Source organism: Triticum aestivum, chromosome 7A (assembly GCF_018294505.1).
Source record: "Triticum aestivum cultivar Chinese Spring chromosome 7A, IWGSC CS RefSeq v2.1, whole genome shotgun sequence".
NCBI lineage: Eukaryota > Viridiplantae > Streptophyta > Magnoliopsida > Poales > Poaceae > Triticum > Triticum aestivum.
In genome coordinates, this window is record NC_057812.1 from 426,918,117 (window position 1) to 426,936,859 (window position 18,743).

Consider the following 18,743-nt stretch of genomic DNA (forward strand, 5'->3'; position numbering starts at 1 on the left):
TTAGTGTGCAGAGACGGAGCTAGGATTTCTCGAAGGCTAGGGCTAAAACTAGCTGACTAAAAATAACGTCAAATAGCATGCACACCAACATGTGCTAGAAGTATGCCACAAATTCACATTAAAGATGAAATGTAAATTCCTTATTACCATGAGAGAAAATTCGATAAAACAAATAATTTAACAAAGTGCATTTTACAAACATTGTTTGGTACCAAATTGATGAAGACTTGCTTAATTCTAGGCAATTGTTTCTTCACCAGCAATAGTAGAAAGACCTAGAACTGCAAACATAAAATCGAGTATTTAAAATTAAGACACTGGACATATACTAAAATCAATTGTTCGTATGATATTTTGCAAAAAGAAAATACCATTGTCACGAAGTGCACGAGGTAGTAGCCCTTTTTGTTTCCTCATTTTTTGGTAGCACTGTATAATCTTAATATCATCAATGCTTGCAAATACATCACGCTCAATATAGCACACCAAACGATGATTCATCCATTAATCGTTCATCTTATTCCGCAACTCAGTTTTGACAATGCTCATAGCTGAGAAAGCTCTTTCTACGGTTGCTGTAGTGACAAGCAGAATCAAGGATTTTGAACAATATTTCCTCTTCAATTGTTCGAATCCTCTTCATCTTGGATTTTGAACAATATTTCCTGTTAACAAATAACAATGAAATAAAAGTGATTAAAGTAATACAATTGAATGTCACAAACTCATTGACTTCGGCAAATAGAAAGAAAACTAGGGAAAATTAGATGACAGATACAATAAACTGAAGATTACCTGTCATGTCTTGCTGTCTAGCCGATTCTGAAGATGAAAAGGAAGAGGAGTCGACGAGGCAATGATCCGTGCTCTGAGCGGCGAGCGCCAGCCGCCTGGGCACAAGTACAGACGCAGGACGCTGATCTGTCCCGTGGGAAACGGCGGCGCTGAGGCGGCGCAGCTGTGAACGGAGACATTTTTTGATCAATTGGGCGAAAGATGAGGCGAAACACTGGACGATTGATTCCTTAGAAATCGAGTAAATTGCAGAAAACCACCAATTTGAAGGTTAGGTTTGCGAAAAACACTACAATACATTTTTTTGCAGAAAACACCATGTCTACGGTAATCTTTTTGCAAATAACACTGATCGGCGGATTTGGCTCGTTTAAGCGTGTTTATGACAGGTGGGTCCATTTTTGCTTACGTGGCATAACGTTTCGTGCCAGATGGGTTTTATTCTAAATTTACAAACTAGTTCCTAGAATTTACATAGACACCCCTGAATTGAAAAACAAAAACGCAATTAGCCCCCACACATGCGAGCCCGATGTGGATCTCACGACGACTAGGGTGAGCGCCGCTGCACGCGCAAGTCGTCCCCTCGGCTGCTCGCCGGTGTTGCCGATTCTCACTGTCGCTACCAACTGCTGCTCCTCCCCGGCTTCTCCGTGGTGCTGCTACTCCCCTCACCGCAACCAATCGAGCTGGTTCTCGCCGCTGCCCTGTGAGCTGCTCGCCGCGTCGTGATATTCTGCAGAGGAAGCCGAGGTCGGGAGCAGCACGGGCGCTGGGAGCGGCTGGAGGCTCCGGGCAGGCTCGGGCATTAGGAAGACGTAGGCGTGGCGGCACGACCTCGGCAGTCTCCTGAGTTTCTCTCTCTCCCTCCCTCGAACTAGCAGAGCAGCATGCAGGAGCGCCGCCGCCCATCGCCATGGCCCTGAGCTCCACGAAATTCGTCGCAAGTAACCAGCTCTCGCGTCGGATCCAGCAAGAATCGAGCCGCAGCCCCCTCTGCATCTCGGATTCCTGCTCCTCTGTCACGAGCGACGGCCACGTGCACCGGTGGGACCTGGATGAGGTAGGCGACCCCGGCGATGCAGTCGTCCTGGAGTGCGCGCACGACGTCCTCGGCGCGTGGCGGAAGGGCGCTCCTCAGCCGGGGGCGGGACGGGCGGCGTCCTCTGCTTTCCCCTCGGTGCGGCAACGGCGACAGCGTCCTCGGCGCGTGGCGGAAGGCCGCCCCTCGGCCGGGGGCGGGACGAGCGGCGTCCTCTGCTCGGCTACGGGTGCGAGTGCGAGGCGTGGTTGGGGGCTGGGCGGCACAGGAAAGAAAGGTTGGGGGTGTTTTTGATTTAAACTCAGCTAACACCGTTTCCAGCAAACCGTCATGCCATGTCAGCGAAAAGCGGGACCCATCTGTCATAAATATGCTTAAACGAGCCAAATCCGCCGATCAGTATTTTTTGCAAAAAGATTGCCGTAGACATGATGTTTTCTGCAAAAAAAAAATATTGTAGTGTTTTTCGCAAACCTAACCTTCAAACCGATAGTTTTGTGCAATTTACTCTTAGAAATCGCTACTAACCAAACCAACTGTGGTGGTCTCGAGTCGTGGCATAGGACATCTCCATTGGGCTGGGAAGTGGGAACTTACATGGGCTGAACATGGGGCTGTGCTTGCACGCCTGGGGCTGGGCCTTGTATGTATTGTATATAAATCTAAAAAAGAAACTAATGAATGTATGCCTACTAGATGGGCCAAGCCTGGGGCTATAGCCCCAGTTGCCCCAGGCCCAATTCCGCCCCTGCTAGTGTGTGCCCGTGTATACCCAACTCTGATTTACTCCTTCCGTTTCGTTTTATTCACACTCCCTCTGTTCACGCATATTAATTCGATGTCCAGGCTCATCTGCACCTGATGAACAGTAATTTTAAAAAAATCCTGATTAATTTTAAAAAATGAATTTTTTTAGATGGAAGATGTTCCAATGCGTGATGTCCATTCCAAATTCCAACTTGTTCGGACATCTGAGCAGCTCATGGTAAAAAAGATAAAATCGATCAAAACATTGCGTGAGCAGTAAACCTTCTTATAGTCACTAAATTACTCTTTTTTGCTGAGAGCTACTGAAATGTCCAAACTCCACGAAATTTGGCTCGGACTTCACGCACATGAACATCTAGCATCACAAAAGAAATTAGAATTTTTTTTGAATTTTTTTACTATTTCAAACAAATTTACTGTTCACCTCTGGCTTTTCCGAGGCTAACTTTGACCACATGTTAGAGCAATAATATATGACATGCAAGTTACAAAAAGCATACCGTCAAATTCAAATCATACGTGAAAATAGTTTCCAATGATATAATTTTCACATTATACATCTCATATACTATTACTTATCAATAGTTAAAAACAGTCTTGAAAAACGTATTAGACCTATATATATGGATGGAGGGAGTTGTTGACACCCAATTTTGACATGGTCAAAAACTTAATTAAGATGACCTCAAATGGAGAAGTGGTTTACATGAAAGGTTTCCGTATTATCGACATGAACATCTTCTAAGTTTGGGCCATCGCTATCCGATTTCATCTCAAGGGACGAAACTATACCCGAAGTACTCAGATTTTGTATTCAGAGTATTATTCGGCCAATTAAGCCTCCAAGACGGCCTCGTATGAAAAATCTTCATAAACAAATTGTCTTTGCCTCGTCGAAACGGTCAATTTTGATATACAAATCGTTCTAATCCGAGTTCATATGCAAAAGTTACAGCCATCCGAATACAACTCTATCACGAGCCAAAACCGGCGCGCCCCACCAGACACCCTGTCTGATAGACACCCTGTGTGATGGGTAACGCGAATAATAGCCTGTTTTGCACGAGTGATTTGTCCCTTAAGATGACTTCCAACCAAAAAACATTCAACATGAAAGTTGTTCGTCTCGTCAAAACGGTCAAGATTGCTTTTGGGCTCGTTTCCATCGAAGATCGTTTACCACCTCAAAAATTACCCGCAAGGTCCAGCCAGCTTAAACAAACAGTTTTGGAAAGTTCGGACAAAATCAATCCGAATTTGACTAGGGTTTTGGACGTGAATCCAAGCCTTTTCCTTGCACGGGAAGTCCAGCCGCCTCTTATATACCTAAGGGCGACGGCCGATTGAACAACACACAATCGATCAAATTATCTATCACTTTTTATCTTTTATCTTTTCTCCTTAACCCTAATTCTTCTTCTTCCTTGTTCTTCGTTCGTTCTTCTTCATTGCAGAGCGGCGAACCTTGAGGCCCTAGGGGCGATCAGGCCGACCTAGGGCAACCCATAGCCGCCGCGCGCCCTGACGGGGTCTCTCCCGGGTGTGTGGGGTTTCGGGTCGACAAAAGCGCCCGCCGGATTGTTTGCGTACCGCGCTTCCGGCCAGGTCTCCTTCGACGTGAGCTGCGGTGCATCACCCTCGGCGTTGGAGGTACACGGTGACGTGTTCGTGTGCGAATAGGAGTATAAGTTTTGCCTTAACTCAAACTTCATCGTGTTTAATTTACCCAACTCTGTGGGCGTACCCCTTCGTTCTCGTATACACGGGTACCAAGCTCTAGGGTTCCTCGTGCCTCCTGTCGGCGCCGCCGGTCTACCTCATATCTTGTGGTCTTAGGACCATGGAGGCGATGGATCCCGTCCCTTGCCAGCAGGAGAGCTCCATTTTTAGATAATGTTTGAAATTTTGTTAGGGTTTGTGTTCTACTTAGAGAGACGAGGCGACGACAGCTCTCTCAAGATGGAATAAGGTTCTCCCCACCTAGCCCTCGTCCCAAAGGTGCTTCTAGGGTCGTTGGTGGGCATGTGGAGGTTCGTCTCCTGTGGAACTCGCAGGATTCCGTCGACGTTTGTCTTTGGTGGGCCCACGTGGATCGGATCTTCATTCGTCTGTGTTTGTATGTCTACAGGCTGGATCCTTCCAATCTACATTTCTTTTCATCATCGGCGGTTGTTGTTTTGATGCGTTAGTCCTATGGGGCCTTGGCACGATGACTTCTCGACTGTCTACTACAATAAGGTTCGCCTGGCTCTGATGAGGGATGACGGCGGTGTGCCTTCGGCTCGCCCGAGTGCTTGTAGTCGTCTCTAGGTGGTCTACGGAATTGGATGTATTTTTTACTTCTGCTGTTCTTTGTACTACCTTAACACAGTTGATGAATAGGCTAGAAGTTTTTCTCACAAAAAGAACTTCATCATGTTTAATCAACATTATAGGAAAAAAAATCAACATTCGCAATATAAAATTAATATCATTAGATGCGTCATAGAGTTAACTTTCATATTGTATATCTTTAGTATTGCAGATGTTGACATTTTTAACATAAATTTGGTCAAACTTTTTTATGGGTAATTTGGTCGAACTTTATGAAGTTTGACTTAACACAGATCTTATATGTGAAGTGAAAAGAAACAGGGTAGTAAGTAACATCTTCCTTTGGTACCTCCACCTTCATATCCCACCTAGTACATTCTATTCTACCATACCCATGATGAATGATAATACACCAAAGTTCCACTTCAACCTCATTTTCCAATATATATACCTATACTAAAAAGCATGGGTTTGTCTTTTCGATACGTCTCCAACATATCTATAATTTAACATATCTATAATTTATGAAGTATTCATGCCATGTTTATAATAATTTTATATGGTTTTGGTGCACTTTTGTATGATTTTTATGGAACTAATATATTAGCCTAGCGCCCAGTGTCAGTTGCTGTTTTTTTTGCATGTTTTTGGTTTTCTAGAAAATCCACACCAAACGAAGTCCAAATGCTACAAAACTTTAAGGTGTTTTTTGATGGATCAAAAGAGATCCATGAAGTGCCGAAGGTGGGCCAGAGGGTGGCCAGGGGAGCCAGGAGCCTGAGGGCGTGCCGCTTGAGCTCGTGGGGCCCTCGGGAAGCCCCCCCTGACATGAGACTGACACCAAAAATTCCTATAAATACACACACCCCTAAAAAGAAACCTAGAACTCCCACGCTGCCGCCGAAAGTCTCTGTTTCAAAGCAATTTCATTTTGAAGCCTTTTCCGGTGCCATGTTGGAGGGGGAAATCTGTTGGGTTCTACACTAGGGTGCTTCGACTGCGAATTAAAATTTTCCTACACGCAGATCAACCAGGAACATGCTACGGGAGATGGATTATGGATCGTTACCACTAGACGCGCAATGTCGTGCAGCGGAAGTAGAGTCGGGGCAACGCGCTCCAGAGTCGTCTCCTCCTTGTCCGATCTACCTCAAACAGTCGGTCGTCGGATTCCACGTATTGGTACGCCGAAGCGGCACATGCGCACCGCCTCTAACGGTATCCGCGCGTGTAGGAGGAACACCGTGAGGCGGACCGTTAGGTCTGATCCCACAGTCGGCGACGAGTGGAGGTGGTTGTTCTCAAGACATGCAAAACCTAGTGACAACGTCGAAGCGATCAATCGAATGAGTGTGCCGCACCTCCACTATATATAGGTGTCCGTTGCGGGCTCAATACTTCGGCCTCGCATGGACCCTAAAGCCCGAGTTTGAGTAGGATCATGATACGTCTCCAATGTATCTATAATTTTTTATTGTTCCATGCAATATTATATTCTGTTTTGGACATTATTGGGCTTTATTATACACTTTTATATTATTTTTGGAACTAACCTATTAACTGGAGGCCCAGCCCAGAATTGCTATTTTTTTTGCCTATTTTAGGGTTTCGCAGAAAAAGAATATCAAACGGAGTCCAAACGGAATGAAACATTCGGGAACGTGATTTTCGGAACGAACATGATCCAGAGGACTTGGACCCTATGTCAAGCAATCAACGAGGAAGGCACGAGGTAGGGGGCGCGCCTACCCCCCCTAGGCGCGCCCTCCACCCTTGTGGTCCTCCTGTTGCTCCACCGACGTACTCCTTCCTCCTATATATACCTACGTACCCCCAAACTACCAGATACGGAGCCAAAACCCTAATTCCACCGTCGTAACTTTCTGTATCCACGAGATCCCATCTTGGGGCCTTTTCCGGAGCTCCGTCGGAGGGGGCATCGATCACGGAGGACTTCTACATCAACATCATAGCCCCTCCGATGAAGTGCGAGTAGTTTACTTCAGACCTACGGGTCCATAGTTATTAGCTAGATGAATTCTTCTCTCTTTTTGGATCTCAATACAAAGTTCTCCCCCTCTCTTGTGGAGATCTATTCGATGTAATCTTCTTTTGTGGTGTGTTTGTTGAGACCGATGAATTGTGGGTTTATGATCAAGTTTATCTATGAACAATATTTGAATCTTCTTTGAATTCTTTTATGTATGATTGGTTATCTTTGCAAATCTCTTCGAATTATCAGTTTGGTTTGGCCTACTAGATTGATCTTTCTTGCAATTGGAGAAGTGCTTAGCTTTGGGTTCAATCTTGCGGTGTCCTTTCCTAGTGACAGTAGGGGCAGCAAGGCACGTATTGTATTGTTGCCATCGAGGATAACAAGATGGGGTTTATATCATATTTCATGAGTTTATCCCTCTACATCATGTCATATTGCTTAAAGCGTTACTCTGTTCTCTTGAACTTAATACTCTAGATGCATGCTGGATAGTGGTCGATGTGTGGAATAATAGTAGTAGATGCAGGCAGGAGTCGGTCTACTTGTCTCAGACATGATGCCTATATACATGATCATACCTAGATATTCTCATAACTATGCTCAATTCTATCAATTGCTCAACAGTAATTTGTTCACCCACCGTAAATACTTATGCTCTTGAGAGAAGCCACTAGTGAAACCTATGGCCCCTGGGTCTATCTTCCATCATATTAATCTTCCCATAATTAGTTATTTCCTTTGCTATTTATTTTACTTGCATCTTTTATTTCTCTTTATCATAAAAATACGAAAAATATTATCCTATCATATCTATTAGATCTCACTCTCGTAAGTGACCATGTAGGGATTGACAACCCCTTATCGCGTTGGTTGCGAGGATTTATTTGTTTGTGTAGGTGCAAGGGACTCGTGCACGGCCTCCTACTGGATTGATACCTTAGTTCTCAAAAACTAAGAAAAATACTTATGCTACTTTGCTACATCACCATTTCCTCTTCAAGAGAAAACCAACGCAGTGCTCAAGAGGTAACAAGAAGGATTTATGGCGCCGTTGCCGGGGAGGTTCGCGCAAGACAAGTCAAGATTTGACTCCCGACAATGAGTCACTTGTGGCGCCGTTGCAAGTCAAGACATACCAAGTACCCATCACAAACCCTTATCTCCTGCATTACATTATTTGCCATTTGCCTCTCGTTTTCCTCTCCCCCACTTCACCCTTGCCATTTATTCGCCCCCTCTCTCCATCCTCCATCTCTTTCTCTATTTGCCTGTTTTTGCCCGTTTCTTGTTTGCTTGTGTGTTGGATTGCTTGCTTGTCATGATGGCTCAAGATAATACTAAATTGTGTGACTTCACCAATACCAACAACAATGATTTCCTTAGCACTCCGATTGCTCCTCTTACCGATACTGAATCTTGTGAAATCAATGCTGCTTTGTTGAATCTTGTCATGAAAGATCAATTCGCCGGCCTTCCTAGTGAAGATGCCGCTACCCATCTGAATAGCTTCGTTGATTTATGTGATATGCAAAAGAAGAAAGATGTGGATAATGATATTGTTAAATTGAAGCTATTTCCTTTTTTCGCTTAGAGATCGTGCTAAACTTTGGTTTTCGTCTTTGCCTAAAAATAGTATTGATTCGTGGAATAAGTGCAAAGATGCTTTCATATCTAAGTATTTTCCTCCCGCTAAGATCATCTCTCTTAGAAATGATATTATGAATTTTAAGCAACTTGATCATGAACATGTTGCACAAGCTTGGGAGAGGATGAAATTAATGATACGTAATTGCCCTACACATGGCTTGAATTTGTGGATGATTTTATGCCGGATTGAATTTTGCTTCTAGAAATCTTTTAGATTCGGACGCGGGAGGCACTTTTATGGAAATCACTTTAGGAGAAGCTACTAAACTCCTATATAATATTATGGTTAATTATTCTCAATGGCACACTGAAAGATCTACTAATAAGAAAGTGCATGCGATAGAAGAAATTAATGTTTTGAGTGGAAAGATGGATGAACTTATGAAATTATTTGCTAATAAAAGTTTTTCTTTTGATCCTAATGATATGTCTTTGTCTACTTTTATTGAGAATAATAATGAATCTATGGATGTGAATTTAGTTGGTAGGAATAATTTTGGTAACAACGCGTATAGAGGAAACTTTAATCCTAGGTTGTATCCTAGTAATTCCTCTAATAATTATGGTAATTCCTACAACAATTCTTATGGAAATTATAATAAGATGCCCTCTGATTTTGAATCTAATATTAAAGAATTTATTACTTCACAAAATAATTTCAATGCTTTGATTGAAGAAAAGTTGCTTAAGATTGATGAGTTGGCTAGGAACGTTGATAGAATTTCTCTTGATGTTGATTCTATGAAACTTAGATCTATTCCACCTAAGCATGATATCAATGAGTCTCTCAAATCCATGAGAAATTCCATTGATGAGTGCAAATAAAGAACCGCTAGGATGCGTGCTAAGAAAGATTGCTTTATAAAAGCGTGTTCTTCTAGTTTCCATGATAATAAAGATGAAGATCTAAAAGTTATTGATGTCTACCTTATTAAATCTTTGTTTTGCAATATGAATCTTGATAATGATGGGACTGAATATGATCCACCTTTACCTAGACGGCGTTCCAGAAATTTAGAGTCTTTAGATCTTGATGCTAAAATTGTTAAAAGTGGGATTGAAGAAGTCAAAACTTTAAATATTAATGAACCCACTATTTTGGATTTCAAGGAATTTTATTATTAAAATTGCTCTTTGATAGATTGTATTTCCTTGCTGCAATCCGTGCTAAATTCTCCTCATGCTTATAGTCAAAATAAAGCTTTTACTAAACATATCGTTGATGCTATGATGCAATCTTATGAAGAAAAACTTGAGTTGGAAGTTTCTATCCCTAGAAAACTTTATGATGCATGGGAACCTACTATTAAAATCAAAATTAAAGATCATGAATGCTATGCTTTGTGTGATTTGGGTGCTAGTGTTTCCACGATTCCAAAGACTTTGTGTGATTTGCTAGGTTTCTGTGATTTTGATGATTTCTCTTTAAACTTGCACCTTGTGGATCCCACTATTAAGAAACCTATGGGAAGAATTAATGATGTTCTTATTGTTGCAAATAGGAATTATGTGCCCATAGATTTTATTGTTCTTGACATAGATTGCAATCCTTCATGTCCTATTATTCTTGGTAGACCTTTCCTTAGAACGATTGGTGCAATTATTGATATGAAGGAAGGGAATATTAGATTCCAATTTTCGTTAAGGAAAGGCATGGAACACTTCCCTAGAAATAAAATTAAACTACTTATGAATCTATTATGAGATCCACTTATGGATTGCCTACCAAAGATGGCAATACCTAGATCTATCCTTGCTTTTATGCCTAGCTAGGGGCGTTAAACGATAGCGCTTGTTGGGAGGCAACCCAATTTTATTTTTACTCCTTGCTTTTTGCTCCTGTTTAGTAATAAATAATTTATCTAGCCTATGTTTTGGTTGTGTTATTTGTGTTTAATTAGTGTTTGTGCCAAGTAGAACCGTTGGGAAGACTTGGGGAAAGTCTTTTTAATCTTGCTGTAAAAAAACAAAAACTTCAGCGCTCACGAGAATTGCTGACATTTTTATTTGGAAAGTGTTATTTAGTTGATTCTTTTTGAAGATGATTAATAGATAAATTCCTCACGTCCAGCAATTTATTTTAAAATTTTTGGAGTTCCAGATCTTGCGTTAGCTACAGATTACTACAGACTTTTCTGTTTTTGACAGATTCTGTTTTTCGTGTGTTGTTTGCTTATTTTGATGAATCTATGGCTAGTAAAATAGTTTATAAACCATAGAGAAATTGGAATACAGTAGGTTTAACACCAATATAAATAAATAATGAGTTCATTACAGTACCTTGAAGTGGTCTTTTGTTTTCTTTCGCTAACGGAGCTCACGAGATTTCCTACTTTAAGTTTTGTGTTGTGAAGTTTTCAAGTTTTGGGTAAAAGATTTGATGAATTATGGAACAAGGAGTGGAAAGAGCCCAAGCTTGTGGATGCCCATGGCACCCCAAGATAATCTAAGGACACCAAAAAGCCAAAGCTTGGGGATGCCCCAGAAGGCATCCCCTCTTTCGTCTACTTCCATCGGTAACTTTACTTAGAGCTATATTTTTATTTACCACAAGATATGTGTTTTGCTTGGAGCGTCTTGTATTATTTCAGTCTTTATTTGTTAGTTTTCCACAATCATACTTGCTGTACACACCTTTTGAGAGAGACACACATGATTCGAAAATTGTTAGAATACTCTATGTGCTTCACTTATATCTTTTGAGTTATATAGTTTTTGCTCTAGTGCTTCACTTCTATCTTTTAGAGCACGTCGGTGGATTTGTTTTATAGAAACTATTGTTCTCTCATGCTTCACTTGGATTATTTTGAGAGTCCTACAAAACAACATGGTAATTTTCTTTAATTATGTTAGGCATTCAAGATTAATAAAATTTTCTTGTGAGTGTGTTGAATACTATGAGAAGTTTGATACTTGATAATTGTTTTGAGATATGGAGATGGTAATATTAGAGTCATGCTAGTCGAGTAGTTGTGAATTTGAGAAATACTTGTGTTAAAGTTTGTGATTCCCGTAGCATGCACATATGGTGAACCGTTATGTGATGAAGTCGGAGCATGATTTATTTATTGATTGTCTTCCTTATGAGTGGCGGTCGGGGACGAGCGATGGTCTTTTCCTATCAATCTATCCCCCTAGGAGCATGCGCGTAATACTTTGCTTTGATAACTTTTAGATTTTTGCAATAAGTATATGAGTTCTTTATGACTAAGGTTGAGTCCATGGATCATACACACTTTTCTTCCTTCCACCATTGCTAGCCTCTCTAATATCGCGCACCTTTCGCCGGTATCATACACCCACCATATATCTTCCTCAAAACAGCCACCATACCTACCTATCATGGCATTTCTATAGCCATTCCGAGATATATTGCCATGCAACTTTCCACCGTTCCGTTTACTATGACACGCTCCATCATTGTCATATTGCTTTGCATGATCATGTAGTTGACATTGTATTTGTGGCAAAGCTGCCATTCATAATTCTTTCATACATGTCACTCTTGATTCATTGCATATCCTGGTACACCGCCGGAGGCATTCACATAGAGTCATATTTTGTTCTAAGTATCGAGTTGTAATTGTTGAGTTGTAAGTAAATAAAAGTGTGATGATCATCATTTTTAGAGCATTGTCCCTGTGAGGAAAGGATGATGGAGAGTATGATTCCCCCACAAGTCGGGATGAGACTCTGGACGAAAAAAAGAGGCCATAAAAAGGCCTAAATAAAAAAATATGAGAGAAAAAGAAAGAGGGGACAATGCTACTATCCTTTTACCACACTTGTGCTTCAAAGTAGCACCATGATCTTCATAATAGAGAGTCTCCTATGTTATCACTTTCATATACTAGTGGGAATTTTTCATTATAGAACTTGGCTTGTATATTCCAATGACGGGCTTCCTCAAAATGCCCTAGGTCTTCGTGAGCAAGCGAGTTGGATGCACACCCACTTAGTTCTTTTTGTTGAGCTTTCATATACTTATAGCTCTAGTGCATCCATTGCATGGAAATCCCTACTCACTCACATTGATATCTATTGATGGGCATCTCCATAGCCCGTTGATACGCTTAGTTGATGTGAGACTATCTTCCCCCTTTTTTGTCTCCTCCACAACCACCATTCCATTCCACCTAAAGTTCTATGTCCATGGCTCACGCTCATGTATTGCGTGAAGATTGAAAAAGTTTGAGAACACCAAAAGTATGAAACAATTGCTTGGCTTGTCCTCGGGGTTGTGCATGATTTGAATACTTTGTATGGTGAAGATAGAGCATATCCAGACTATATGATTTTGTAGGGATAACTTTCTTTGGCCATGTTATTTTGAAGAGACATAATTGCTTAGTTAGTATGCTTGAAGTATTATTATTTCTATGTCAATATTGAACTATTGTCTTGAATCTTTCGGATCTGAATATTCATACCACAATTAAGAAGAATTACATTGAAATTATGCCAAGTAGCATTCCACATCAAAAATTCTGTTTTTATCATTTACCTACTCGAGGACGAGCAGGAATTAAGCTTGGGGATGCTTGATACGTCTCCAATGTATCTATAATTTTTTATTGTTTCATGCTATATTATATTCTGTTTTGGACATTATTGGGCTTTATTATACACTTTTATTTTATTTTTGGGACTAACCTATTAACCGGAGGCACAACCCAGAATTGTTGTTTTTTTTGCATATTTTAGGGTTTCACAGAAAAAGAATATCAAACGGAGTCCAAACGGAATGAAACCTTCGGGAACGTGATTTTCGGAACGAACATGATCCAGAGGACTTGGACCCTACGTCAAGCAATCAATGAGGAAGGCACGGGGTAGGGGGCGCGCCTACCCCCCCAGGCGTGCCCTCCACCCTCGTGGGCCCCCTGTTGCTCCACCGACGTACTCCTTCCTCCTATATATACCTACGTACCCCCAAACCACCAGATACGGAGCCAAAACCCTAATTCCACCACCATAACTTTCTGTATCCACGAGATCCCATCTTGGGGCCTTTTCCGGAGCTCCGCCGGAGGGGGCATCGATCACGGAGGGCTTCTACATCAACACCACAGCCCCTCTGATGAAGTGTGAGTAGTTTACGTCAGACCTACGGGTCCATAGTTATTAGCTAGATGGCTTCTTCTCTCTTTTTGGATCTCAATAGAAAGTTTTCCCCCTCTCTTGTGGAGATCTATTCGATGTAATCTTCTTTTGCGGTGTGTTTGTTGAGACCGATGAATTGTGGGTTTATGATCAAGTTTATCTATGAACAATATTTGAACCTTCTCTGAATTCTTTTATGTATGATTGGTTATCTTTGCAAGTCTCTTCGAATTATTAGTTTGGTTTGGCCTACTAGATTGATCTTTCTTGCAATGGGAGAAGTGCTTAGCTTTGGTTTCAATCTTGTGGTGTCCTTTCCCAGTGACAGTAGGGGCAGCAAGGCACGTATTGTATGGTTGCCATCGAGGATAACAAGATGGGGTTTATATCATATTGCATGAGTTTATCCCTCTACATCATAAGGCACGGGGTAGGGGGCGCGCCTACCCCCCCAGGCGTGCCCTCCACCCTCGTGGGCCCCCTGTTGCTCCACCGACGTACTCCTTCCTCCTATATATACCTACGTACCCCCAAACCACCAGATACGGAGCCAAAACCCTAATTCCACTGCCGTAACTTTCTGTATCCACGAGATCCCATCTTGGGGCCTTTTCTGGAGCTCCGCCGAAGGGGGCATCGATCACGGAGGGCTTCTACATCAACACCACAGCCCCTCGGATGAAGTGTGAGTAGTTTACGTCAGACCTACGGGTCCATAGTTATTAGCTAGATGGCTTCTTCTCTCTTTTTGGATCTCAATACAAAGTTTTCCCCCTCTCTCGTGGAGATCTATTCGATGTAATCTTCTTTTGCGGTGTGTTTGTTGAGACCGATGAATTGTGGGTTTATGATCAAGTTTATCTATGAACAATATTTGAACCTTCTCTGAATTCTTTTATGTATGATTGGTTATCTTTGCAAGTCTCTTCGAATTATCAGTTTGGTTTGGCCTACTAGATTTATCTTTCTTGCAATGGGAGAAGTGCTTAGCTTTGGGTTCAATCTTGCGGTGTCCTTTCCTAGTGACAGTAGGGGCAGCAAGGCACGTATTGTATTGTTGCCATCGAGGATAACAAGATGGGGTTTATATCATATTGCATGAGTTTATCCCTCTACATCATAAGGCACAGGGTAGGGGGCGCGCCTACCCCCCCAGGCGTGCCCTCCACCCTCGTGGGCCCCCTGTTGCTCCATCGACGTACTCCTTCCTCCTATATATACCTATGTACCCCCAAACCACCAGATACGGAGCCAAAACCCTAATTCCACCGCCGTAACTTTCTGTATCCACAAGATCCCATCTTGGGGCCTTTTCCGGAGCTCCGCCGAAGGGGGCATCGATCACGGAGGGCTTCTACATCAACACCACAGCCCCTCTGATGAAGTGTGAGTAGTTTACGTCAGACCTACGGGTCCATAGTTATTAGCTAGATGGCTTCTTCTCTATTTTTGGATCTCAATACAAAGTTTCCCCCTCTCTTGTGGAGATCTATTCGATGTAATCTCCTTTTGCGGTGTGTTTGTTGAGATCGATGAATTGTGGGTTTATGATCAAGTTTATCTATGAACAATATTTGAACCTTCTCTGAATTCTTTTATGTATGATTGGTTACCTTTGCAAGTCTCTTCGAATTATCAGTTTGGTTTGGCCTACTAGATTGATCTTTCTTGCAATGGGAGAAGTGCTTAGCTTTGGGTTCAATCTTGCGGTGTCCTTTCCCAGTGACAGTAGGGGCAGCAAGGCACGTATTGTATGGTTGCCATCGAGGATAACAAGATGGGGTTTATATCATATTGCATGAGTTTATCCCTCTACATCATAAGGCACGGGGTAGGGGGCGCGCCTACCCCCCCCCCCCAGGCGTGCCCTCCACCCTCGTGGGCCCCCTGTTGCTCCACCGACGTACTCCTTCCTCCTATATATACCTACGTACCCCCAAACCACCAGATACGGAGCCAAAACCCTAATTCCACCGCCGTAACTTTCTGTATCCACGAGATCCCATCTTGGGGCCTTTTCCGGAGCTCCGCCGAAGGGGGCATCGATCATGGAGGGCTTCTACATCAACACCACAGCCCCTCTGATGAAGTGTGAGTAGTTTACGTCAGACCTACGGGTCCACAGTTATTAGCTAGATGGCTTCTTCTCTCCTTTTGGATCTCAATACAAAGTTTCCCCCCTCTCTCGTGGAGATCTATTCGATGTAATCTTCTTTTGCGGTGTGTTTGTTGAGACCGGTGAATTGTGGGTTTATGATCAAGTTTATCTATGAACAATATTTGAACCTTCTCTGAATTCTTTTATGTATGATTGGGTACTTTGCAAGTCTCTTCGAATTATCAGTTTGGTTTGGCCTACTAGATTGATCTTTCTTGCAATGGGAGAAGTGCTTAGCTTTGGGTTCAATCTTGCGGTGTCCTTTCCCAGTGACAGTAGGGGCAGCAAGGCACGTATTGTATTGTTGCCATCGAGGATAACAAGATGGGGTTTATATCATATTGCATGAGTTTATCCCTCTACATCATAAGGCACGGGGTAGGGGGCGCGCCTACCCCCCCAGGCGTGCCCTCCACCCTCGTGGGCCCCCTGTTGCTCCATCGACGTACTCCTTCCTCCTATATATACCTACGTACCCCCAAACCACCAGATACGGAGCCAAAACCCTAATTCCACCGCCGTAACTTTCTGTATCCATGAGATCCCATCTTGGGGCCTTTTCCGGAGCTCCGCCGAAGGGGGCATCGATCATGGAGGGCTTCTACATCAACACCACAGCCCCTCTGATGAAGTGTGAGTAGTTTACGTCAGACCTACGGGTCCATAGTTATTAGCTAGATGGATTCTTCTCTCTTTTTGGATCTCAATACAAAGTTTCCCCCCTCTCTTGTGGAGATCTATTCGATGTAATCTTCTTTTGCGGTGTGTTTGTTGAGACCGATGAATTGTGGGTTTATGATCAAGTTTATCTATGAACAATATTTGAACCTTCTCTGAATTCTTTTATGTATGATTGGTTATCTTTGCAAGTCTCTTCGAATTATCAGTTTGGTTTGGCCTACTAGATTGATCTTTCTTGCAATGGGAGAAGTGCTTAGCTTTGGGTTCAATCTTGCGGTGTCCTTTCCCAGTGACAGTAGGGGCAGCAAGGCACGTATTGTATTGTTGCCATCGAGGATAACAAGATGGGGTTTATATCATATTGCATGAGTTTATCCCTCTTCATCATGTCATCTTGCAACTATATCATATTGCATAAGTATTTGCGGTGGGTGAACAAATTACTGTTGAGCAATTGACAGAATTGAGCATAGTTATGAGAATATCTAGGCATGATCATGTATATAGGCATCACGTCCGAGACAAGTAGACTGACTCCTGCCTGCATCTACTACTATTACTCCACTCATCGACCGCTATCCAGCATGCATCTAGAGTATTAAGTTAAAAATAGAGTAATGCTTTAAGCAAGATGACATGATGTAGAGGGATAAACTCATGCAATATGATGAAAACCACATCTTGTTATCCTCGATGACAACAATACAATACGTGCCTTGCTGCCCCTACTATCACTGGGAAAGGACACCGCAAGATTGAACCCAAAGCTAAGCACTTCTCCCATTGCAAGAAAGATCAATCTAGTAGGCCAAACCAAAATGATAATTCGAAGAGACTTGCAAAGATAACCAATCATACATAAAAGAATTCAGAGAAGATTCAAATATTGTTCATAGATGGACTTGATCATAAACTCACAATTCATCGGTCTCAACAAACACACCGCAAAAAGAAGATTACATCGAATAGTTCTCCACAAGATAGGGGGAGAACATTGTATTGAGATCCAAAAAAAGAGAAGAAGCCATCTAGCTAATAACTATGGACCCGTAGGTCTGAGGTGAACTACTCACACTTCATCGGAGGGGCTATGGTGTTGATGTAGAAGCCCTCCGTGATCGATGCCCCCTCCGGCGGAGCTCCGGAACAGGCCCCAAGATGGGATCTCGTGGATACAGAAAGTTACGGCGGTGGAATTAGGGTTTTTGCTCCGTATCTGATCGTCTGGGGGTACGTATGTATACATAGGAGGAAGGAGTATGTCAGTGGAGCAACAGGGGGCCCATGAGGGTGGAGGGTGCGCTTGGGGGGGTAGGCGCGCCCCCTACGTCGTGACCTCCTCTTTTGTGTCTTGACGTAGGGTCCAAGTCTCCTGGGTCTTGTTCGTTGAGAAAATCACGTTCCCGAAGGTTTCATTCCATTTGGACTCCGTTTGATATTCCTTTTCTTCGAAACCCTAAAACAGGCAAAAAACAGCAATTCTGGGCTGGGCCTTCGGTTAATAGGTTAGTCCCAAAAATAATATAAAAGTGGATAATAAAGCCCAATAATGTCCAAAACAGTAGATAATATTGCATGGAGCAGTCAAAAATTAAAGATACGTTGGAGACGTATCAAGCATCCCGAAGCTTAATTCCTGCTCGTCCTCGAGTAGGTAAATGATAAAAACAAAATTTTTGATGCGGAGTGATACTTGGCATAATTTTAATGTAATTCTTCTTAATTATGGTATGAATAGTCAGATCTGAAAGATTCAAGACAAAAGTTCATGTTGATATAAAAATAATAATACTTCAAGCATACTAACAAAGCAACTATGTCTTCTCAAAATAACATGGTCAAAGAAAGTTATCCCTACAAAATCATATAGTCTGGCTATGCTCTATCTTCACCACACAAAGTATTTAAATCATGCACAACCCCGATGACAAGCCAAGCAATTGTTTCATACTTTTGACATTCTCAAAACTTTTTCAATCTTCACGCAATACATGAGCGTGAGCCATGGATATAGCACTATAGGTGGAATAGAATGGTGGTTGTGGAGAAGACAAAAAAGGAGAAGATAGTCTCACCTCAACTAGGCGTATCAACGGGCTATGGAGATGCCCATCAATAGATATCAATGTGAGTGAGTAGGGATTGCCATGCAACGGAAGCACTACAGCTATAAGTATATGAAAGCTCAAAAAGAAACTAAGTGGGTGTGCATCCAACTTGCTTGCTTATGAAGACCTAGG